We start from the raw sequence: 25,024 nt of genomic DNA, 5'->3' as shown, positions 1-25,024 counted from the left end.
CTCGCTGGCCCCTGCAAAGACATTCCATGTCTTAACCAAACCCCAGAGAGTGAGGAAGGAATTCATTTAATAGAGGTCAGCTTCCTAGAGCACAGAGCAGGTGGGAAGGATGGAAACGAGAGCTGGAAACAAATAGAGAAGGCCCAGCATGACTAGGTTTGTTCACGTATCAGTTTTCTCTCCTACTGACCATGAGTCCTACACAATTGACGCAACATTGACGTAATTCACGAGGTCATCTTTTCAAAAGGATAAGTGCTTCTAAGACAAAGTTACTTTTCTAACTGCACAGGAAGAACGTGTCTGCTACCTAGATTCTTATATTTATTTAAAATTATTGAGCATAATGGTCTTAGTAAGCCTGGCCATCATCTGAGTTAAACAGCCTAGCATATTAGGAAGAAGCTGGACTAGAATTTGGAACAACCCTGGTGCAAATCCCAGCTCTGCTACTAACAAGTGATGTGCTGTTAAGCAAGTGCCCTAACCCTTCTGGATCTCAGTTTCTTATCGCAAAATGGATTTAAAGTCTCAGCCATATATCACAAAATTTTTGTGAGGATTCAATGAAATACAATATTGTAGATGGTGGCTTTTAAAAAAAAATTACTCATTTGGGTAAGTGCCTCTGTTTCCTTATATTCATAGATATTGATGGATAATATTAATGAATTATACAGAGTTCTAAACATGAGAGGATTTCTCTTAAAGTTATGGTTGGGTAATTGCAGTATTTTATCATCGCTGTCTTCTTGTGGTCAACCATATAAAAATCCTAGAGTTAATAGTAAGTAACAAATGAACAAGGTGTTTTCCAAGTGCATTCAGAGTTTAATGATCTTTAAACCCAAATTGGTGGAGATGAAGTAATTTATGCTCAGACCTTATGAGACAGTTTGTCTGATTGCTGATAGTGATGAATCACTGAGGGAAAGACCCACATTTCTGTGCTGCTGGAGGCTTTTACTTAACTCCTGCGTCAGCTGAGCAGCATACAAGCTCACTGGCAAAGTGACCTCTGGCTGGAAACCCAGCATGAAGGGACTTCTTATCTCGGGGCTTGCCCTCAGCTATTTGAAAATGTTTTATGAGACTCTATGACCAGTGTGTGTTGACGGAGGGATGTGCTCTTTCTGAGGTGCAATCCATCCTGCATCCAATAATCTGTCTGTAATTTTTTGAAATAGAACATGTTTAGTTCTTTCCTTATCCTTTGTGGAAAATCTGCCCAGTGCTTTTGGAGCCATGGTGTCATGTAGAGGAAATGTCTCTCTCCTGCCTTGTAAATCATTTTTCCGCTTATTTTCTTCCTCTTTCCCAAATCGGATTTTTTTAAGGTGAGTGAAGATAATGAGAAAAAGAGAACTTAATGAAAAGGAAACCATGGATACCAGTTTATGATAATACTAGCCTTATTTTTTTAAAAAGGAAAACAATGAAGTTGAGGCAAATTGGATAATAAAAAAATAAGATATATTATCTAAATAGTAATGTCTATGCATTCTCTCCAGATTAGATAATTAAGCCATGTATTTAATTTGTTGAGTATTTCGTGGTTATTGCTCTGTTTATAAAAATGATTGTTGGCTTAAACTCTCATTCAGAGGAGAAACCCAGGGGACATTGTAATACATATGTATTAGTCTTAAAATAGTGTTTAAACATTAGAGCTGATAGTTCTCAGCAGGGCTCTGGTGTTACAACCAAGGGTTAAGCCATAACAGAATTAAAAATATGCCTTACATAAGAAATTTTTTCTCAGGGGCTTATATTTTGAATCTGTTTTCAATGAGCAGAGAAGGGAGATGCTGAGAAATGCATTTTCGACTGGGAGAAGTGAAGGAGACACATGGAAGGAGACAGGAGATTATTTTCTTTAAAAAAATAAATCACAAAAAAAAACCCCATTAGTAATTTGAGATTGGGCACTATGAGTACCATTGCTTTTGAGACTCTGCCAATAGAAATTTTTCTAAACTAGTTTTTTAAGTGACAAAAATTATATATATTTATCATGTGTAACATGTTGTTTTGAAATATGCATACATTGTGGAATGGCTAAATCGAGCTAATTAACACATGCATTACCTCACGTGTGTGTGTGTGTATGTGGTGAGAACACTTAGAATCTACTCTCCTAATTTTCAGTAACACAACCTATTGTTATTGACTATAGTCATCAGTTGCACGATAGGTCTCTTGAACATTTCTCCTATCTAACTGAAATTTTGTATCCTCTGACCAACATCTCTTTGTAAAAATTCAACAGGAATTTTTGGTCAGAGATCCTTGGGAAATCGACCAGGCTCCTCCCTGTCCCACATTTCTCTTTTATAGTAAGTGCTGCCTGCCAGAGAATCGTTGAAGCCCTTCCTCCTCCTAGAATTGGAAAGCCATTCTGGAGAAAGAGGCAGGATCTAAGGAAGAACTTGGTCTTGCTCAAGGCAGTGCCGAGTGGGAACCTGAGTTATATCTTATTCTCGGTGCCTCTCTTGCCTCATCCTTGTCCTAGCCCTGAGAGGTAACTAGTGTTGTTGGAGAGCTCTGAGATTTAGGCAAAACAGCGATTCAATTTGGACATCTCCCAGGCCCATGCGTGGCTGGGAGCTCACACTGGCTCAGGTGCGGCAGCAACTCCAGTAAAGAGAAAGTACTAGTTCTATGCCTCAACCTCAACTGTGCAAAGTGACACTTTACCCCTATGACTAACATGCTCATAAAACACCCAAAATGCACCTGCAACTGATTAGATCTCCCAGAGTTAGCCCAGGCTGATCCACCTGCCTGCTCAAGCAGCTGAGAATCTGTTTTCAAAACTGTGTGGTTTGACTCTCTCTCAAGAGGCTTACAGATGGCTGGCTTGCTTTTCAAATAGATTTTCTGTGGTCAATTCTCTCTAATTCTGACCATCTATCTCCACTCTCCAGGTCCTGAGATCCACCCTTCTGTTCTGTTTGGTGATCAGGCAATGACTCCTGACCTTTTGCTCCTGTGATCAGAATGCCCAGATACTAGATCACAGCTGGGCTGTGTCTTCTGCATCAGAGGAAATGAGATTGTTCTTATAAAAATTTTAGAACCTAGGTGTCTTGACTGCTTGGATTTGGCATATTTAGATAAGGCTGTTTCCCATCCTCCCCAGGCATGGCTCCTTCCTCTCCACTCCCCAAAGCACCTCGATTATTTACTGCTTTCTCTGGCCATATCCACAGCGCAGGGTTTACACATTTTGTCCTCATGAGATTATGGGCTCCATGAGTCCAGGGACAGTATCTTATTAGGCATTGGCCTCTGCAGCACTTAATCCAGTGCCTGGGACTTCAGAAGAAATTCGTAAGTGAATGAATGAGTGAATATTGAATGTGTAACTATCAAAGGGAATTCATGGGAACTTTTGTTTCTCATTGGACTGGAAAGTATTCTTCTTAGTGCTCAAGCATCTCTTTTGCTGGCCATTGAAACTGCCTTAGGAAGACATTGTGATAACTGAGGCATAGCCAGAGGAACAGATCCAGAGAAGAGACACTGCCATGAGTTAAACCTAGGTACTTGTTTAGACAACAAAGGGTAACACCAGAGTTAGTAATAAGGTAGACTAGACAGACTACCTTATTACAAAAGCATAAAATGAAGACATAATTGTTAGTTGTGAGCATGTTGCTTTAGAATATAAGTGAAAATGTTGGCAAATTGTATTTATGTTGGATAAGATCCTCAGACTATTATCCCAAATATATTGTCAAATTTTCATGACTCAATATAGCATATCCGTGGGGTTGACTCAGGAGTATCATGATGTGATAGAAAGATTCTTACCTCAATATGTGCCTCCACCACTATCTTGTGGGTGGTTTTTGAATGAAGCATTTAAGTGCTCTGGGCTTAATTTTTGTTACAGAAAACAAACAGAATAGGCGAAGTGGTGCCTCGGCCTTTCAAAGTGCTGAGATTACAGGTGCAAGCCACTGCACCAGGCCAAAATATTAATATTAGTTAGAAATTAATTAGATGCTCTATATCACAACGATGTTCTCATCACGATTTGCTGAAAAACAGTTTGTTAGGGCTGATAGGAGGGGACTACTTCTCTCTCCAGCTGTGAGAACCCCAGAAGCCTTTATTTACAACCCTGGAGGGAAAAGTGATAAGCCCATCACAAGGAGGAAGTAGGGAAGAGAGCTGGAGGGGGAAAGCAGTCATTCATATTTGATTTCTTCCACGTAATTGTTCCTCTACCATGACCCATAGAGCCAGGAGGAAGTGTGGAGGAGACAGAGATGAGTTACCAATGTATTTGAACAAACTGAAATGCATGGTTCCCTGTCTTTTCTGTCTCCCGTTATTAACCCAGTGTTCCCAGTTGTGCAACAGTGTGACCTTACATCAGACAGAGAAAAGAGGGAGTTTGGCAATAACGTGAGAAAAGCTTCTGATGAAAACATAATTCCTTTTGCTTTATAGAAACATATAAATTATGTACAAAAGTTATTTATGCTCTAACTTGAGCATTCAGTTCCATTGATACGCAGTATATGCTAGCAACGTCTGCTAAAAAATAAGATTTTTCAGGCTTTCTAAGCTTGTTTAATAATGAGGAAGATGGTAAGGCTTGGCTTTTCCCTGTAAGAATGCTGAAACAGGTTCTGATAAAAAACAAACCAACACAAATCAAACAACTTCCTCTTTCCTCTGTGTTTCTCCTCTTCCACAGCTTTGGATTCTTCCAGAATACTTGTTACCTCAGATTAGGGTGGGATGCCTTTGAGATAGCCCCACACAGGGGAAACTAAGCTTTTGATGGTTTTACATAGCAGGGCCTGTGCTAGCTGTTTGCATGCATGATCTCATGATTGCCGTGCAAACATTTATATGCGATGAAGTGTCCTTGATTGGAGCCATACTCTTATCTTCTTGTCTATCTCTCCCTAATTATAATGTGTCATGGGAATTTTGCAACTTATTCAGAATTTTTTTCACAGGGAACCTGGGTTCTGCATATACTCTTTGTGGATAAATTCTCCCTGAAATCCCAGAAAGTCCAAAATTGAATTGCCTGGTATATGTTTGCCTTGGCATATGATCTGTGAACAAACTGGTTTTATCTGGTGTGTTGTTCAGAGTGTCAATGAGAGTGTATAGTAGGTGGCAGATGTAGGAAGAAGGCAATTTGATGAATGACAGCTATAAAATGAAACAAGGAAGGAACATCACTACATTTGTGTTCAACTTACTTCTGCCATTTGAGGGGCCCTAGGTTGGAAGTGACAACAAACTGATAGGGTCAAAGAAATGGATTGCTAAGTTTAGAAGTGTCAGCCGGGTGCGGTGGCTCATGCCTGTAATCCAAGCACTTTGGGAGGCCAAGGCGGGCGGATCATGAGGTCAGGAGATCGAGACCATCCTGGCTAACACGGTGAAACCCCGTCTCTACTAAAAATACAAAAAATTAGCCGGGCGTGGTGACGGGCGCCTGTAGTCCCAGCTACTCAGGAGGCTGAGGCAGGAGAATGGCATGATCCTGGGAGGCAGAGTTTCCAGCAAGCCGAGATCACGCCACTGCAGTCCAGCCTGGGTGACAGAGCAAAACTCCATCTCAAAAAAAAAAAAAAAGTGTCAAGGTTGACTAGAGTTCTTTCTGAATAAAAAAAGCTTTACCACACCATCAGCATTGACTGGAAGTGGAAAAGAGACAGAATTGGACAAGTGCCCAGAGAAAAATGGATTTTGTACATACTTTACAAGCTAACATAGACCATTCCTTGCAAAACCCCTCCTTTGAGAAAAATCACACATGCTCCTCCATCCCCCTGATTTGATTTATTTGTATTGTCTAACAATTTCTCTTTCTTCCTTTCTTGCTCGCTTGCTTGCTTGCTTGCTTCCGTTCTTTTTCTTCTTTTTCTTTCTTTTCTTTTCTTTCTTTTTTTTTTTTTTGACTGGGTCTCACTCTGTCGCCCAGGCTGGAATGCAGTGGTGTGGTCTTGGCTCACTGCAACTTCCGCCTCCTGGGTTCAAGCAATTCTCCTGCCTCAGCCTCCAGAGTAGCTGGGACTACAGGCGCGTACCACCAAGCCCGGCTAATTTTTGTATTTTTAGTAGAGACAGGGTTTCATCATCTTGGCCAGGCTGGTCTCGAACTCCTGACATCAGGTGATCTGCCCGCCTTGGACTCCCAAAGTGCTGGGATTACAGGTGTGAACCACCGTGCCCAGCCTTGTTTAACAATTTCATGATGCGTGTTATTTCTTATTACAATGTGTTCCCCGCCCCTTTATTTCTCTTGCAGAGTTCAATATGAAGAATTGAAAAGAAATGTGATATCTCAACTTTTCTTTAAGTCTCAATCCTAATGCCGTGTTTTTTGTTTTGTTTTTTTTTTAAAGCTATGAAAACAAAAAGTACCAAGTCTGTGCCAGGTTCTTTTTCATTTTGTTTTGTGTCTGTGTGTGTGTGTATGTGTATGTGTGTGTCATAATAATGAGTGACTTCATATGAGCTTCCAGATTCACTGGTTCTGGCAGAAAGATATTTGTACAGCTCTTTCACAAGCTCTCTCCTGATTAGCCGAGGTAGGGCATCCAAGCTACAGTTGTGGAAAAACAACATTAGCTGAAATAGACATAACACCAACAATTTTTTATTAGCGTTGTTGCTTTCACCAAATGCTTGTTCAGCTCTTAGTTATCTTTCAAAACCTGCTCAGGCATTGCCTTCTCAAGGAGCCTTTTTTAGCCACACTTCTTACTCTCTCTCCTCCCCTAATGCCTAATTTTTCTTGTACTGTTTCTAGACTTTGCGTATTTCTACACTGAAACCGTCCTCCGCATTCTGTTTATGTTTCTACCTCTCCTACTAGTATGTGAATATCTAGAGAGAATAGATGTGATTTTGCTGGTAGCCCTCCACCTAACAATGAATGGCAAAGAGTAGAAGCCAAATAAGTGGACTTTTACTGGACCTGACTGCAGTCATTTTTATAGAGTGTACCAGCAGCTCCAGAAGCATACGTCCTCTTGGTGCAGGATATCTGCCATTGATGTTTTATTTATTTTCTGACTCAGAAAGTTTCTTCAAAGCCAGTTCTGATCTATTGTGAAATATCCTTCTTGTGAGCCACTTCCCATTCCATCCCTTAACACAGATATACACATGGCCTAGGCAGAGTGTTTCTTTGTGGGTTCTAGGCAGTGATGGGAAATGAAAATACTACATTGCATGAATTCTAAAACCAAAATTTTTTTCTACTGCTTCTTGAATTGAAATTAGGGAGTATTTCATTATCAATGACATCTTATAATTATGATTAGCAGTGGTTTTTTTCTTTTTGAACAGTACCTGAAATAATGTGTCTTATCATTGAAGGTATCTTAAGTACTTATAAAATAAATCTTACTGGTAGCCAGCACAGCCCTGCCAGGTTATATGTAAATTCGGGATATGTTCCAAGTGCTACATTAAAAATAAACCAAAACAGAAACAGACTTTGTAGAATAGAGTGAAAGAGTGAGCCTTGAAGGATCAGAGGGCAAGGTTCACGTGCTATTCATTGTTCTGTCCCTGGCCTCTGATCTACTAGGCACATGGCACATATTTGTCACTTAAAACACAAAAATAATTGCTAACAGTCTTTGAGTTCTTACTATGCAGAGGTCACTGTGTTTTAAGTATTTTTCATATGTGAGCTCATTTAATTCTCAGGACGACTCTTTGAGTGGGTTCAATTATGATTCCATTTTTCAGATGCATAAAATCCAGCTGAGGATAGATAGATGACTTGCTCTGAGTCCCATAGGTAGCAAGTAAGTGGCAGAGCCTTGCTGGATCCCAGGGCCATTTGACTTTAAAGACAATGTTCCTATGTTCTGTGCAGCACTTTCTCCCTAATGAATATTTATTTTAAATAAGTGTTATTTCTACTGATTTTGATGGCTATTTGCTTGGGTCCCCCACCCCCCATTTCCGTTAGTCATTAAATGCTTATCTGAGATTAATATTTAGATAAATATTGCTAATTTTTAATAAACAGTTCATTGGAAAATATTTTCTTTATTTAATGTTATAGGCAAAATCCTATCAAAAATAAAACTCCTAGCCAGGGACGGTGGCCCATGCCCGTAATCCCAGCATTTTGGGAGGCCAAAGCGGGAGGAGTGCTTGACTGCAAGAGTTCAAGACCAGCCTGGGAAACATAGCAAGACTCCGTCTCTACAAAAAAATAAAAAATTAGCCAGGTTTGGTTGCACACACCTGTAGTCCCAGCTACTTGAGAGGCTGAGGCAGGAGGAGTGCTTAAGCCCAGGAGGTTGAGGTTGCAATGAGCCCTGACCACACCATTGCACTCCAACCTGCGTGTCAGAGTGAGATCCTATCTCAAAACAAAACAAAACAAAACAAAAAACTCTTAAAAAAACCATTTGTGATTATGATGGTGTTGTATTTCATAGAAGAGATGTTGCTGAGATAAAATTTTTTATAAGTAGGAAAAAATGCAATCCCTATTTTGGAGAATTGTCACCCTTGCGTTCCCTGTGAGAAAATAAATGAAGTTCAACGGGCTTTATTAACCTCCTGTATTGGGGCTGAGATGTGTTTTTTTTTCCCAACACCAAAAACCTCAGGCATAATCTTAAGAAGTCACTGATGAAATTGCACTTCAGATACAAAAGATTCTGTTAGACCAGTTCACTTTTTTCTCTTTTCATTCATTGCAGAGGGTCAGACCTAGAGGTGGTAGAGTGAACGCCGCGCCAGGCAATGGAAGAAGCACTGGCCTAGACCAAGCTTGAGCGTGCACCACCGTCACCTGGAGGGCTTGCTCCAACACGGATGGCTGGACCCACCCCCAGAATTTCAGATTTATTAGGTATGTACTGGGCCCTGAGAATGTTTATTTAAAACAAATTCCTGGATGCTACTGGTTCAGTTGCCACACTCTGAGACCCACTGGCCTTCAGCTTAGAAGATGTGGGTTTGACTCCTGGATTCCACAGTTTATTAGCTGTGACTTAGAGAATTTAAATTACTTACCTGAGTCTTGGTTTCTTATTTGCAAACTGAACTGTGAACTATCTGTTCTACCCATTTTATAAGACTTTTGTAAGGATAAAATACAAGAATACATATGCAAATTATTGAAAAACCTGTCATTGTTGTTATTACTAGTATTATTGTGAAAGAAGCTGTAGATTTATGTCAGCCCCAGACAGGAGTTGACAGAAACTTTGAGTTGCACAAGGCCTGCTGGAGCACTTCAGAGAATTCCAAATGAATCTTGATTGCATCATGGAATGTACAGCACTGGGGCCCTGGGGACCAGCATGGAACGTGAGTGAAGACAAGATAGGTTCTATTATCCTCCAGACCTGCAGACGTGTGTTCAAATCCTGACTCCACGGGGCTTGACTCTGTATCCCATCTGGAAAAATGGAAATAAAAGCGCCTACCTTACTGGTTTATTGTGAGGACTATTTGAGATAATGTATTTAAAGAACTAGCACAGTGCATGGCACATAGTGGGCACTCACTAAATATTAGCTCTTAATATAGTTATGAAAACTAAACCCAATGGGGAGAAAATGCAAGGCCATCTTGGTAATACAACTGTATGTAGCATGAGGTAGCCAGCTCTCTGAGCCCAAAAGACCATATTCCAGGGCCAGGCACGGTGGCTCACGCCTGTAATCCCAACACTTTGGGAGGCTGAGCTGGGTGGATGACTTCAGGCCAGGAGTTCGAGACTAGCCTGGCCAACATGGCAAAACCCCCATCTTTACTAAAAATGCAAAAATTAGCTGGGTATGGTGGCACACACCTGTGGTCCCAGCTACTCAGGAGGCTGAGGCATGATAATTGCTGGAACCTGGGAGGTGAAGGTTGCAGTAAGCTGAGATTGTGCCACTGCACTCTAGCCTGGGTGACAGAGCAAGAAAAAAAAAGACCATATTCCAGTGCTGCTGCTCTGAGAGAGCAGCTGGACTCACTGACCTCTCACGTTGCTTCCAAATGAGATTCTAATGTCAGCACGAAGCAAACGCATCTAGTCAGTTGCCAGCAACCAGGGCTGTTTTCCCCAGACTTCCCTTATGACTGACAGCTACACCATTCATTTCTTTGCTATGACCTACCTTGTAATTATGAAGCAACACTTTCTGGAATTCCCTAGCAGGCAGAGCACTAACAATAGAAAAATTGAAATTAAATGGAAATCAGTCCACAGAGCTCTTCATTTTCCCTTGGATTATGTGACAGTAGAATCAAGCCTAAACTAGACAATGCATGACAACACAATGAGCTCTGCACTAACAAACGCCAGATAAGCTCCGGCAGTCTGCTTTCAGTGGGTGGAAGTTCCAGGCTTGCAAAACCCTGTAGATAATAGAAGCAACAACTGGAGCACAATTGCTGACCCAGTTGCCAAATCTGATGCCATGTCATGGGGCTGGAATGCAGCTCAATGCCATGCTGGACAGACTTTTCTCTTATACTACATGCTGATCAGAAGTTATTCACCCGGGCTGCATGTCTTCTTGCACATTACATGAACTAACACTTTGCCCATTCATCTTGACAGCACAAGAGATACAGATGGGCAGGGTGTCCTTAAACATGCATGCCTGTTCCTGTGATAGCAAGTGATTGACTCAACAAAAATGGAAGAGAATTTGCTCAACTTTGATCTTTCTCTTCTTCACTGGGTTTATGCAGGCTAGGTGTGTCACAGGACAGGTGAGGAAATGTGAGGGTGAGGCATTTCAATGTTATCTGATAGCACCAGTTGCCTCTCTTGACATTCCTTGCTAGCAAATACGAAAAATGCAATACCCTGTATGAATATGCCTAATATGTCATTTTCCCCTAAGAAGGGAGAAGTGAGACTCTGACTATTATTATTAATTTTTCCAATGGAAATCCTCACTATGATTGCAGGATAATGCATCATCCATTTTGTAGACAACTTATTTTTTTCTGGTTTGATGTAAACTTTTGACTTTCTGCCCTTCTCTGCCCAGTAACTTCTAATTCTGAAGACTTTTTTCTCATATTCTTTCATGGTTTCAGTCTCTGCAGCACTGATATCCTTTCCATGTAATTCACTGCCAGATTTCCTGGTGACTTCCAGATTCGTAATCTTCTGATGTCTTCCATTTGGATGAGCTCTGTCTCAGCCACTCCCCAGGAGGCCACACCTTATGCTTGGTCACAACTCAGATCGACTCCACTTTCAGGACGGCACATTTGGAAATCCCTTCCTTTTCTGCCTCCCTCCCTCCCTCTTTCTGCTTTGCCTTTCATCTTAATTGAGACCTCTACTGAATTACTTTTATCTGGTCACCTACTCTGACAATGCATTTGGTTTCATTCTTCTGCATCAGTCTGAACTCACTGGTCCATCATTCAGTTCAGGATCACCTACAATCCTCTTCTGTGATGTCTCTCAAATCTGTCTTTCCTTCCATTCCTGCAGGTGCTCTCTAAGACACTTGCAAGGATCTCCCACCCAGTCTCCTTATGTTCCAATCTGCTCTACTCTAATCTATATTAGTTACTCCTTCTAGGAGGATCATCCTGCTTTTAAAACGCCAAGAAAGCTTTTCCAACTGTTATCCTCCAAACCCCTTCTACTTCTCCCTCCAAGTCTCGCTCCAGCTCTTTCCCCTCCTTTGAAATGCTCTTTCTCATCTCTGCCTGAAAAATACCATCTGTTCTTTCTAAAGACCATTTCCAATAACATCTCCAGATTCCTCAAACTTTACTTGACCCCTTCTTGGTGTTATATGTCCATGCTGGCCATAGTGGTTTATGTATTTGTTTTATCTTCTCTGCAGTGTGATCAGTGGAAGGTTCATGAGCTCTGGATTTAGAGAGAGATCCGGTTTAAGTTATCAGTATTTACCAGTTGTGTGATCTCAGGCAAGTCACTCCATTTCGCAAAGACTAAATTTCCCCATCTGTATAAAGGGATGATGCTATCTATCTCATGGGATTGTTAGGATTAAATGAGATAAAATGACTGCCATATGAAAGCCACTCAATAAATATAGCTTCTTCTCTTTTTCTCCATTCCGTGCATCCTTGAGGTATGAGATTATTTCTACTCATTTTGTTTCCTTGGAAGGCCAACATTGTTTGGTGCCTAGTAGGCTATTAATAAATAATTACTGTATTCATGTATTCATATCATGTGTCTTTGCTTTCCTGTTAAAAGTTAGAGCTCCAGAGACAATGTATTTTTCATTTGCAGTTCATTTCCTGCTTAATTTTGGCAAGTTTAAAGCAGAGTATTCTTCATATATTGAGCAGATAGTTAACAGGTAAATCCGGTGCCAACAATTCTGTCTTGTCTATTGAGAAAGACTAGCGGCTATGTGGTCTGTGCCTGGCTTGGATATAAGGAGATGATTTTTTAGTGTGTGTGACAAAAACTCAGTCATAATAGTGATATTTGGGAAGCTCCCTTTTCAGCTTATTGATTCAACGTGACCCAATAAGATTGTGGCCAGTCATGGTCCTCTCACAGCTTCAGAGCCAATAGGAAATGAGCTGGGAGCACTGATTCACATCCTTGCGTGTATGTGTGTGGGGGGATTGGTGGGGGGGGGGGGGGGGAATGATTCCTGTTACAAAATCTAGTGATACTACAGTATTCCTGGCTAAAGACGTGCTTCTTTTAGGAAAAGTTAAGCTTCAAGCTAGATATGTTTGTTTAAAGTATCATGATGTACAGAAAAGATTATTGAACTTGGAGTAGTGCAGAGGCTTGGGCTCAAATCTCAGCTCCACTACACATCAGCAGTGGAACCTCATGCATGTTACTTGGACCTCTTTCACTTGTAAAAGGCAAGAACAATACCCACATCACAGATTGCTGTAGGGATGGAAGCCATACTTATGAATGCATCCTGTAGAGTGCATGGCATTTACAGAGAAAGCAGTTCACAAATGTCAGCTTTGGAATGCCAAAGTGTATAGAGAACTTCTCATAAAAGAAAGACCTAGTTTACTTTGCAGAAATGCAATAGTAGGCATTGTGTTATCATCATCTGCCTATATGCCTGTGTGATAGTTTTTATGTGTCAACTTGGCTAGGCTATGGTGCTCAGATGTTAGGCCAACAGCAGTCTAGAAATGGCTGTGAAGGTATTTTTTAGATATGACTAATAGTTCAATCAGCAGACTAAGCAAAGCAGATTACTCTCCATAATGATGGTGAGCTTCAGCTAAACAGTTGAAGGCCTTAAAAAGAAAAAAAGAAAAAAAGAAAGAAAAAAATCTGAGGTCCCCTAAGGAAGAGGGAACTCTGCCTCCAGTCTGTCTTCAGACTAGAACTGCAACATCAGTTCTTCTCTGAGTGTCTAGCCTGTTGATCTCTGCAAATTTTGACTTGCCTTCCCCCAAAGTTGCACGAGACAATTCCTTAAAATAAATCCCTATCTACCTATCAATCTGTCTATCCTGTTGGCTCTGTTTCTCTAGAGAACCCTAACTAATACAGCCCATCTTGCTCACTGGGTGGTAATCGAATGTCAAGAACTGTATCTAACTCAACTTCACATCTCCAGTACCTAGCACAGTGCCAAATCTATAACAAATATTTATGCTTATTGAACTGCAGAGAATAGCAGCTCACATTCAGACGCTATCTTATAAAAATGGTACTTGCACAGAAGGTTTAATTAATTCATTCCTCTACCTAGTTATTCATCCATCAAACATTTTGAGGGGAGCTTATTCCATATGACTGTGCTTGACACTGGTGATGTAGAGAGAAAAGACAGAATGCATTCTCACTACTTCATGGTGGCGTGAGGAGACAGTGTAAGTGAATGAGGCAGACGCAGGAAAGGAGGGTGAAGTGAGACACAGGGAATCTGTTTATCCAGGTGAGACAACAGGACAGCCTGACATAAGGGGGGACAATTGGGAAGAAGAGGAAGGGATGGGTTTAGGAGGTAGAAATAGTAGGAGGTGAGAAACAAGGAGTGAGGAGTCTCCCGTGGCTGCCTGGTTTCTGGTTAAGGTGTCTGGGAACACAGAGGAGGAACAGAGTTTCCCATCATCTTATCTTATCCTAACATTCCTCAGCATCATACAACACAACCCCCTCATTTTAGGGATATGGATACAGAAGCTGAGAGAGAGCAGGTCTTTTGCTACCACCCTCATAAATCAGGAGCTGGCAGAGTGAGTTTTAGAAGCCAAGCGCATGCTGTTTTGCTGAGTGTCCACTCTGGCCCACACAACGGTGCCTGCCAAGTTCCTTGCACAATGGAAGGAAGGGAAATGAGCTCAAAGAGTCCCTGTTATTTCTGTATGGTGCAGTTTCACTCTCCTGAGCTGTCGCATAGCTGACCAGCCTGCCATGCTCTCTGAGGGTCAACTGGGACCTTACCCAGCACTGGACTCATTCCATTTGGAGGATGGGTGTAATACCAGGCCTCAGTCCCCCACCTCTACTCCAGCCACGTTCAGCTGTGAGTTTACCATCATAGCTTCCTGAATCTCAAGGGACAGCAATCAGATTCTTGCCAGACGGCTAGGCAATGGGATGCAATTTTTACATGAAATCACTGTAGACGCTGTAACCAATGGAACTACCATTTTCATGGAGACCGGCTGAACCCTGCTAACTGAAAATTCAGAGCATCTCCAGCCATTGTATCCAGTTGATGAAGTTGATGCTCTCCAACCATACCACATTATTTTGAATCCAAATTCATAGCTTACTTTCCAGGGTCATCCTGAGGATTGGAGGAAGGCACAGGAAATATCAGCCATTATCCTCCATGATCAGATTGTTACATTTTTTGTGTTAACATTTCTAGCAGTAAAATAGCTTGGAGAGGTTTAAACCATCTCTTAACCCACATTCTTTTGTAATTCTTTTTCAATTTAAAATCAATGATATCAATGGACTTCAATATTCTACTATTTAATTCCTTGTATAGATCTGCAAGCTTTCAGTTATTTATTTCACCCTGAGTTTCCAGTTTGGGCAAATAAAGAGTTGCCACCATGCACAGGGGACTCACCGTGCACATGGGACTTCCACTATGATAGAAGGTCATGGTGTGCCTGATGACCTAGGCAAAGCTCCCCCACATTCACCTCTAGGGCTTTCCTCTTTCCCTTGGGCACGTGCTTGCCATCTGCTGGGCTGTGTGTTCCATGAGGTCAGAGGCTGTGGCTGCCATGTCCACCAGTCTGTTTCTAGCACTGAATCAGGGCCTGGCACCCAGAAACTACAGAATAAATATTTATTGAGTGAATGCCTAGAGACTAATCATCAGCGACGTAATCATGTTATTTGTTCTTTTCTACAACAAATGATTCTCAAAAGTCAGAAATGAGAAGATGAAACCAGGACCAACGTGGATTAAACAGGGGTATGACATAATTTCCTATTGTCTCCGTCCATCTGCAGTCAAGGTTATACTCACATCTCAGATCTTCATCAGAGTGGCTTTCCCTCTTCTCTTAAAAGAAAACAGAAGAGTTCTGTGCAGTTAAGAGGTTGAATGAAAAAAGGGAGGGAGGGTTCAGAAGGAAAAGTCCAAACATCCTCTTCCCCATGGAAATAATGATAATAGGAATAATGAGAAGGCTAAATTATTCACTTACCATGTGGCACTGCACTTTATTATTTAATTAATCCTCATGGCAAGCCTATGAGGCAGATAGTATCATACCCAGTTGTGGGGGAAAAAAAGGGGGGAATTTAGAAGAATGTAAATAACTTGCCCAAGCTGGTAGATAGAGAAGCCGGAATTCCACCCCGGGTCTGTCTGAGTCCAGAGTTTAACCACCAACACTTAGCTGGTTTGAATATTTAAGGGCAGGGTCCAAGTCTCATTCATCTTTGTTTAACTCATAGCACCTGGCCTAAGGTCACACCTGCCACGTGGAAACAGCAAATATTAGTTGATTCAAAAGTAGAGCTAGTCAAAGGCCCTGGGATAGGGTTACTTTACTGGAAAACGGGGCATGAATGAAAGGAAATATAAAAGCCAACCAAGAGAAAGCAGAATGGCACAAGTGGTCTTATATCACACCAAAGACAGAGGTTACCCTTAAATGTGTTTGGAATTCATAGCATGAATTTAAAAAAGTATTTTGAAGTGGCTATACTGTAAGAATGATAAATCATAGGAAACAGCTGGAAGGATCCTGAAGGTCTTTTTTCTGACTTGTTCTTTTTCCAAGGACTGTAGATTCCTTAGCTTAGGCCAGCTGGGGTGAGTTCTTGTTGGTGTGTGAGTATATGGTTTTCACAAGTAAAGCAAATTTAAGACTCGGTTATGATAGATTTGTGCTGTGTTTGAGCCCCAATCTTCAGGCCACATCTCTACTGTGCTGTCTTAGCCAGCTTCTCGTAGGCAGGGCAGTCAAGTCAACTCCCAGACTTGGTGGGTCATCCGCTCTATCAGCCTCCTTCAGAATGTTCGTGGTGGCACCTCTAGATCCTTCTCAGAATGCTGTCTCATTTATTTCCTGACAGTGAAAGAAAACTTAAGAAAGTGAAAGCTTACATGAGAAAATGAGTAAGCACATTTAAAACAGAACTATTAAGCTCACTTTCAATGTTGCTAAAGTTCACCCTTTGTAGACACATTTAAATCCCTAGTGCCCAGACAAATCAAATGCTTAATAGGGCTTGCTTCCAGTGTGGTCTACAAGGACACTTTAAAAAAGGTTGTCCAGATAGAAATAAGCCGCCCCCTCTTCCATGCCCTTTATGTCAAGGGAATCACTGGAAGGCCCACTGCCCCAGGGGACGAAGGTCTTCTGAGTCAGAAGCCACTAACCAGATGATCCAGCAGCAGGACTGAGGGTTCCCCGGGGCAAACGCCAGCCCATCACCCTCACAGAGCCCCAGGTATGCTTGACCATTGAGGGCCAGGAGGTTAACTGTCTCCTGGACATTGGCATGGCCTTCTCAGTCTTACTCTCCTGTCCCGGACAACTGTCCTCCAGATCTGTCACTATCTGAGGGGTCCTAGGACAGGCAGTCACTAGATACTTCTCCCAGCCACTATGTTGTGACTGGGGAACTTTACTCTTTTCACATGCTTTTCTAATTGTGCCTGAAAGCCCCACTCCCTTGTTAGGGAGAGACATTCTAGCAAAAGCAGGGGCCATTATATACCTGAACATAGAAGGAACACACGTTTGCTGTCCCCTGCTTGAGGAAGGAATTAATCCTGAAGTCTGGGCAACAGAAGGACAATATGGACGAGCAAAGAATGCCCGTCCTGTTGAAGTTAGACTAAAGGATTCCACCTCCTTTCCCTACCAAAGGCAGTATCCCCTTAGACCCGAGGCCCAACAATGACTTCAAAAGATTGTTAAGGACCTAAAAGCCCAAGGTCTAGTAAAAGCATGCAATAGCCCCTGCAATACTCCAATTTTAGGGTACAGAAACCCAATGGACAGTGGAGGTTAGTGCAAGATCTCAGGATTATCAATAAGGCCATTGTCACTTCATACCCAGCTGTACCTAACCCTTACACTCTGCTTTCCCAAATACCAGAGGAAACAGACTGGTTTACAGTCCTGGACCTTAAGGATGCCTTTTTCTGCATCCCTGTACTTCCTGACTCTCAATTCTTGTTTGCCTTTGAAGATCCTTCGAATCCAATGTCTCAACTCACCTGGACTGTTTTACCCCGAGCTTTCAGGGATAGCTCCCATCTATTTGGCCAGGCATTAGCCCAAGACTTGAGCCAGTTCTCATACCTGGACACTCTTGTCCTTGAGTACGTGGATAATTTACTTCTAGCCGCCCGTTCAGAAACCTTGTGCCATGAAGCCACCCAAGCACTTTTAAACTTCCTTTCCACTTGTGGCTACAAGGTTTCCAAACAAAAGGCTCAGCTCTGCTTACAGCAGGTTAAATACTTACGGCTAAAATTATCCAAAGGCACCAGAGCCCTCGGTGAGGAATGTATCCAGCCTATACTGGCTTATCCTTATCCCAAAACCCTAAAAGCAATTACAAGGGTTCCTTGGCATAACAGGCTTCTGCCAAATATGGATTCCCAGGTATGGCAAAATAGCCAGGCCATTATGTACACTAATTAAGGAAACTCAGAAAGCCAATACCCATTTAGTAAGATGGACACCAGAAGCAAAAGCAGCTTTCCAGTCCCTAAAGAAGTCCCTAACCCAAGCCCCAGTGTTAAGCTTGCCAAAGGGGCAAGACTTTTCTTTGTATGTGACAGAAAAAGCAGGATAGCTCTAAGAGTCCTCACACAGGTCCGAGGGACCAGCTTGCAACCCGTGGCATACCTGAGTAAGGAAATTGATGTAGCGGCAAAGTGTTGGCCTCATTGTTTACGGGTAGTGGCAGCAGTAGCAGTCTTAGTTTCTGAAGCAGTTAAAATGATACAGGGAAGAGATCTTACTGTGTGGACATCTCATGATGTGAACGGCATACTCACTGCTAAAGGAGACTTGTGGCTATCAGATAACCATTTGCTTAAATATCAGGCATTATGAAGGGCCAGTGCTGTGACTGCACACTTGTGCAACTCTTAACCCAGCCACATTTCTTCCAGACAATGAAGGAAAGATAGAATATAACTGTCAATAGGTGATTGCTCAAACCTACACCACTCAAAGTGACCTTCTAGAGGTTCCCTTGACTGATTCCGACCTCAACTTGTATACTGATGGAAGTTCCTTTGTAGAAAAAGGACTTCAAAAAGTGGGGTATGCAGTGCTCAGTGATAATGGATTACTTGAAAGTAATCCCCTCACTCCAGGAACTAGTGCTCAGCTGGCAGAACCAATAGCCCTCACTCGGGCACTAGAATTTGGAGAAGGAAAAAGGGAAAATATATATACAGACTCTAAGTATGCTTACATAGTCCTCCATGCCCACGCAGCAATATGGAGAGAAAGGGAATTCCTAACTTCCGAGGGAACACCTATCAAACATCAGGAAGCCATTAGGAGATTATTATTGGCTGTACAGAAACCTAAAGAAGTGGCAGTCTTACACTGCTGGGGTCATCAGAAAGGAAAGGAAAGGGAAATAGAAAGGAACCGCCAAGCAGATATTGAAACCAAAAGAGCCACAAGGCGGGACCCTCCATTAGAAATGCTTATAGAAGGACCCCTAGTATGGGGTAATCCCCCCTGGGAAACCAAGCCCCAGTACTCAGAAGAAGAAATAGAATGCGGAACCTCACGAGGACATAGTTTCCTCTCCTCAGGATGGCTAACCACTGAAGAAGGAAAAATATTTTACCTGCAGCTAACCAATGGAAATTACTTAAAACCCTTCACCAAACCTTTCACTTAGGCATTGATAGCGCCCATCAGATGGCCAAATTATTATTTACTGGACCAGGCCTTTTCAAAACTGTCAAGCATATAGTCAGGGCCTGTGAAGTGTGCCAAAGAAATAATCCCCTGCACTGCAGGCCATACATTTCAATCCCTGTGTCTTTAACCTCTTTGTTAAGTTTGTCTCTTCCAGAATCAAAGCTGTAAAACTACAAATCATTCTTCAAATGGAGCCCCAGATGCAGTCTGTGACTAAGATCTACCACGGACCCCTGGACCGGCCTGCTAGCCCATGCTCCGAAGTTGATGACATCGAAGGCACCCCTCCCAAGGAAATTTCAACTGCATGACCCTTACTATGCCCCAATTCAGCAGGAAGCAGTTAGAGCTGTCGTCAGCCAACATCCCCAACAGCACTTGGGTTTTCCTATTGAGAGGGGGTACTGAGAGACAGGACTAGCTGGATTTCCTAGGCCAACTAAGAATCCCTAAGCCTAGCTGGGAAGTTGACCACATCCACCTTTAAACACGGGGTTTGCAACTTAGCTTACACCCAACCAATCAGGTAGTAAAGAGAGCTCACTAAAATGCTAACTAGACAAAAACAGGAAGTAAAGAAATAGCCAATCATCTATCACCTGAGACCAAAGGGGTAGGGACAATGATTGGGATATAAACCCAGGCATTCGAGCCGGCAATGGCTGTCCCCTTTGGGTCCCCTCCCTTTGTATGGGAGCTCTGTTTTCACTCTATTAAATCTTGCAATTGCAAAAAAAAAAACAAAAATTCCCTAGTGCCCAGAACTGTATATTTAATATATATTTATTGCTTGAATGCATGAGTGAGTGAATCTCCACTAACTATTTCTTTAGAGTATCCTATGTGTAACATGTCATGGTGATAAATTCATCCCCACTCATCAGAATAAGAGAAGTTGGCTAAAATCCTAGTATGTGGGAATGGGGATAGATAATGAAGAACCTGACATTCATTCTTACAACATAATTACATGGGTCTCAAGGGAAGGGTGCAATGACTTTTGAAAAAAATTCAATATTCACAACTTCTTGATAAAAGGTGTGTTAGGTAGCATTTGCTTCAGGGAAGAAGAATTTATAGTCCTCCAAATACACCTGGATAACCTCACCTCAGACTAAATAGATCCCAAACCACTACATTTGCCCAAAGACTTTCTTGTTTCCCACATCTTCATTTTTCTGTTAATTGTGACTCCATTCCCTACTCACTAGGCTTTAAACGCAGCTGTCAGACACAATCACTCTTTGCTTGAATTCATTTAGTTACCAAGACCTAAACTGATTTTTTTTTTTAGCAGTCTCTGTCTTGTCACCCATTCCTTCCTTTCCATTCTTAGAGCCCAATTTTCTAGATCAGGTCTTGTATTCTCAGTCTCTAATATTTCATGGGTAGGTCCAGCTTGTCTCCTTGCATACATTTCTCCCTCCAGCAGCTGTTATGAACTGAATTATGTCCCCACCCACCCCCAGATTCATATGTTTAAGCCCTAACCCCATGTGACTGTGTTAGTAGACCGAGCATTTTTGGAGGTAATTTTGGTTCCATGAGATTATAAGGATGGGGCCCTAATTTGATAGGACTGGTGTCCTTATAGGAAGAGGATGAGACACTACTCTTTCTCTCTGCTCATACGCAGAGAAAAGGCGGCCATCTACAAGCCAGCAAGAGGGCCTCACTAGGATGAATTTTCCAGCATCTTGATCTGAACTTCTAGCCTCCAGAACTGTGATAAATTAAATTTCTGTGGTTGTAGCCACCTGGTCTGTGGTATTTCATGTCAGTCATAACAGACTAATAAATAGGCTATCTGCCCAGTATTCTCAGAGTTACATGCATAAAACACTAAACTGACCCCATGCTTTATAAATCCCCAAGGCTGCCACTGCCCACCCCCATGACTTGTAAGTCCAAATGCTTTAGCTTGGAACCTGAGGCCACCCTCCGTGTCGTCCCCATAGTTACCTGCTCAGCCTCTCAGCCTTTATATTGTTTAAGGCAAACATTCTGATCTCATTGTCCTCAAAACCCACATGGCATTTTCTGAAGCCACAGTGAAGCATGATGCCTTTGGGGAACTGCCCGTGGTTGCCATGGCTGCAAGGTGAGTCTACATCAGAGGATGGCAGGATGTGAGTGAGAGGAGTCACGTTGCAGACATGGCTCCCTCCTCCCTCTCTTCCTTGTTAACAGAGTCCTCACTGAGTTTAGAGACGAGAGGTGCCCAGATCAGAGGCAAATAATGATGTCTAAGCTGGGGGTCAGCAAACTATTTTCATAAAGGGCCAGGTGAAGGTAAACATTTTGGGCTTTGTGGGTGATATGGTCTCTGTCACAGCTCCAGCATTTTAGTGTGAACGTAGCCATAGGCAATACATAAACAAGGGAGCACAGCTGTGTTCCAATAAAACTTTATTTACAAAAGCAATTGTTGGACTAGATTTGGCCTGTGGGGCATAGTTTGCCACTCCCTGATCTGCCAATCCCAGAGCAATGACATTATTGATCTTCTGAATCAAGTGTAGAACAACTTTCGGATTTCTTGTTATGTGAGAGGCAGAAAACTCAATCTTTTAAAGGTCTTTTTAAGCTCTTGCTATTCACAAGGTTTGCCTTAGACCAGCAGAATCAGCATCACCTGGGAGCTTGTTAGAAATGCAGAATCTCAGGCCCCCACTCCAACCTCCTAAATCAGAATGTGCATTTTAATAAGAAGCCCTGGTGACTGGAAGGTTTACTAGAGCTTAAGAAGCACTGGTTGGAGCCGCTGTTGATTGAATGTCTTATTACTTGCAGATGAAAGCACCCTTAACCATTGCTGACAGGAACAAGTCTTCAAGATCTTATACGCTTTGCTAAGGACCGTGGTTTTGTCCTGAAAGACATTAAAGGGCTTTATGTGGGGAATGAAATGATCAGTTTTGGGAGGCATACAACTCATCTCTTTGATGAAATAATAAGCTTCTAAAAATCAGAGTGTACTAAAGAAATATCCTTGATATTTATCCTACTTTCCAAGGCCAGCCAAGTAGGTAGACTCCACCACTGCCACACCATTGGATGGAATTCAAAAGCAGCCTCGCCTCTTCTATAAGACCTGCTCTCCTGCCCATACCTACTGCCTCAGGCCCCAGGAGGAGTCTCTGTTTCTGGCATATCCATGGGGCTTAAAAGTAATTGGAAGCTCCAGCATTATAATTTGGCATCTGAGACTGGAGAACTTTAATTTTAGTTACACCTAACACTGCCACCACCCAGCTTGGTTCAATTTATTTTCTGAATATATATTCACCTCTCCGATAAGACTATGAGCTACTTTGGCCTAAGCAATCATATTTTAAGATTTTTGCATCTCTTCCATAAGGCTTGCCAAGTGCTCTGATTATGACAGTCATGATAAATACAAAATTAATTCTTAAAATATAAGCCATCATTTATTGCTTTTCCAAGCTCTTCGAATAATACCTAAATGGGATAAGCATCTCCAATGTGAATATCATTCATCAGCTAAGTTAAAAATAGTAGAGTCAAAAGGATCCAAATAACATCAAATTTTTTGAAAGGCAGGTCTTTTCATATTGTTTATGGTTAGGTTCTAATACACCCCAGGAGTGGTTTGAAAGAGTATTCCACACAAACATTTGCTCGTATCAAGTCACTACATCTTCCTGTGGTTGGTTTATGTAGAGCTAAAACCCAAACAAACACCACCTCTTACACATTCACCCAGAGTGTTAGTACTTACATGGAGAGAGCACGTCATAAACCCTCTAGACACATTATCTTACTTAAACCATACAAAACCCTAGGGTTGGGTAGATTATTATCTTCACTGATGAAGAAACCAAAGTGCAGACTGTTGATGTCAATTTAGTGAAGATCACACTGGTAGAAATTTGGTGGTGGTTAAGAGAGGACAGTTGGAATTCAAACCCAGATAGTTAAGCCCTGAGTGTGTGCTCTGAACCATTAAGCAGTGTCTCCATAAACAGAGCTTTGCTATGTCAAAGGCCAAACTCTCACCAGCCTATTTTCCTCTGCAGGCATCATCAGCTGGGATTTTCATGTGACAAATAACCTATGTTAAGCCGAGATATGTTAAAAATAAAATGTTAGAAAACACTTATTTTATGGTCAGGTTCAGTGAGTGACAGTTTCTATGTTTAAAGCCTTATCCCATTATGAGTTAATGGTTTGGTGTATCATGATTAACACTGGGAAATATCTTTGAAATCAAATTAGAAGGTTTTAGTTTTTGTTTTGGCAGTTAGTTATCATACAAAGTTTTTCTCTGTCATTTCAGGGTCTACAGTAAAGACTGTTAAAGGAGTACCTGTAATTATGATCTTATTGATCTACTTAAATTAGAGATTTTATTACAAAGCCTATGACCATATCCAAACAATTAAATTAAAGCATGGAACAGTATTTCAATGACTCTTGGGAGCATAGACAGCCAGGGGGGATTATTGAAACCTGAAAGTGGATAGTTTTGTCTCCAGGTAATTCTGATCATCTGTCCTGATTCATTCAAGAATTTCAACTCTTATTTTCCCCTGGATTCCAATATTGACTCTGCCATTTTCTGAATCAATATGATCTTCAAAAATCACAGATCATCTCTAACAAAGGCTCTTTATTCTCCAAGATGTAAATAACTGTGACTTTGTGTTGAGCAAATTGACACCAAAGGATTACCTTTTATATGCCTTGAAATTATGTATTAAATAATTGTTCCTAGAGATTTTTTCCCATTTCTAAAGCCAAGAGGTATTAAGTATTTTAAATGGTAGTGAATTCACCAAGGTAAGTTTGTAGAGAAAAACTAGTGGCCCTACTTTAAGCTGTTGCTACAGAAATTTCAGTTTTTAATAAAAGGATATATACTGTCTTCCACGAGTCGGTCTGTTACCACCAATTATTGTGTATGAGTCCTTTTTATATGGGAGTGCATTTCTTTTAATTGTGTGCACATATATTGATTGGTTGTACAAAGCCTTTCACTCCTGACATCCTTTTTGGCTTTTTTTCCTTCATTTTTCTCTTGTCACAAGTCCTTTCATCCAGAAACTCTTTCATCCATCCATCCAATTGCTCAAGCAAGGAACCCAGGAATATCCTCCTCTAGATGCAATCAATAACCAAGTCTTGCAGATCAGATTTCCAAAATAGAGGTCAAATTTAATTCAATGTATCCTTACCACTCTTCCCCCAGTCCAAGCCATGATAATTTCTCTCTCTATGTGAATGTCCACCCCTGGAGACAGACACAGGGTGATACTGGTTGGACCACTTCAGCATCCTCTTAAACTCCTCCATCCACTTCTGCACCATCATCCATTCTTCACACAAAAGTCAAAGTGGAATATGTCCCTCCATTTTTAAGTCCCCCAAGGCTTCCTGTTGACCTTAGAATAAAATGCATGCAGGGAGGGTCTGGCTGTTCTCTAGCCTCACCGAGGCCTTTCACTGCATCTCAGCCGTACTGACTGACCATTTTGCAGTCTTCTCCTCTACCTTCAATTCTGCCAAGACACCCACTTACCCAACATGGGCTTGACATGTCCTATAGGTTGCAATTCCAATTTTTTTTTTTTTAGGAGATATCTCTAAACTTATATGCTAAATTCAGTTCCTATGCTCTTTATCCCAGTTCACAGAGTCCTTCCTTATAGAGAAACTTTGTGTTTGTGTGTTTATA

General features: G+C 41.7%; 1 long non-coding RNA gene across 1 annotated transcript; it reads left to right on the top strand.

The window, feature by feature from the left end:
- The first annotated feature begins 282 nt into the window (after positions 1-282).
- On the top strand, positions 283-23,448 carry LOC129038976 (uncharacterized). The gene is made up of 3 exons (XR_008503270.2): positions 283-618; positions 8,712-8,863; positions 19,467-23,448. It is a non-coding gene; the product is annotated as an uncharacterized LOC129038976 (long non-coding RNA).
- Positions 23,449-25,024: the final 1,576 nt, after the last annotated feature.

The sequence above is a fragment of the Pongo pygmaeus genome, chromosome 5 (genome assembly GCF_028885625.2).
Source record: "Pongo pygmaeus isolate AG05252 chromosome 5, NHGRI_mPonPyg2-v2.0_pri, whole genome shotgun sequence".
NCBI classification, from domain to species: Eukaryota; Metazoa; Chordata; class Mammalia; order Primates; family Hominidae; genus Pongo; species Pongo pygmaeus.
This window is presented reverse-complemented; position numbering and strand designations above follow the sequence as displayed.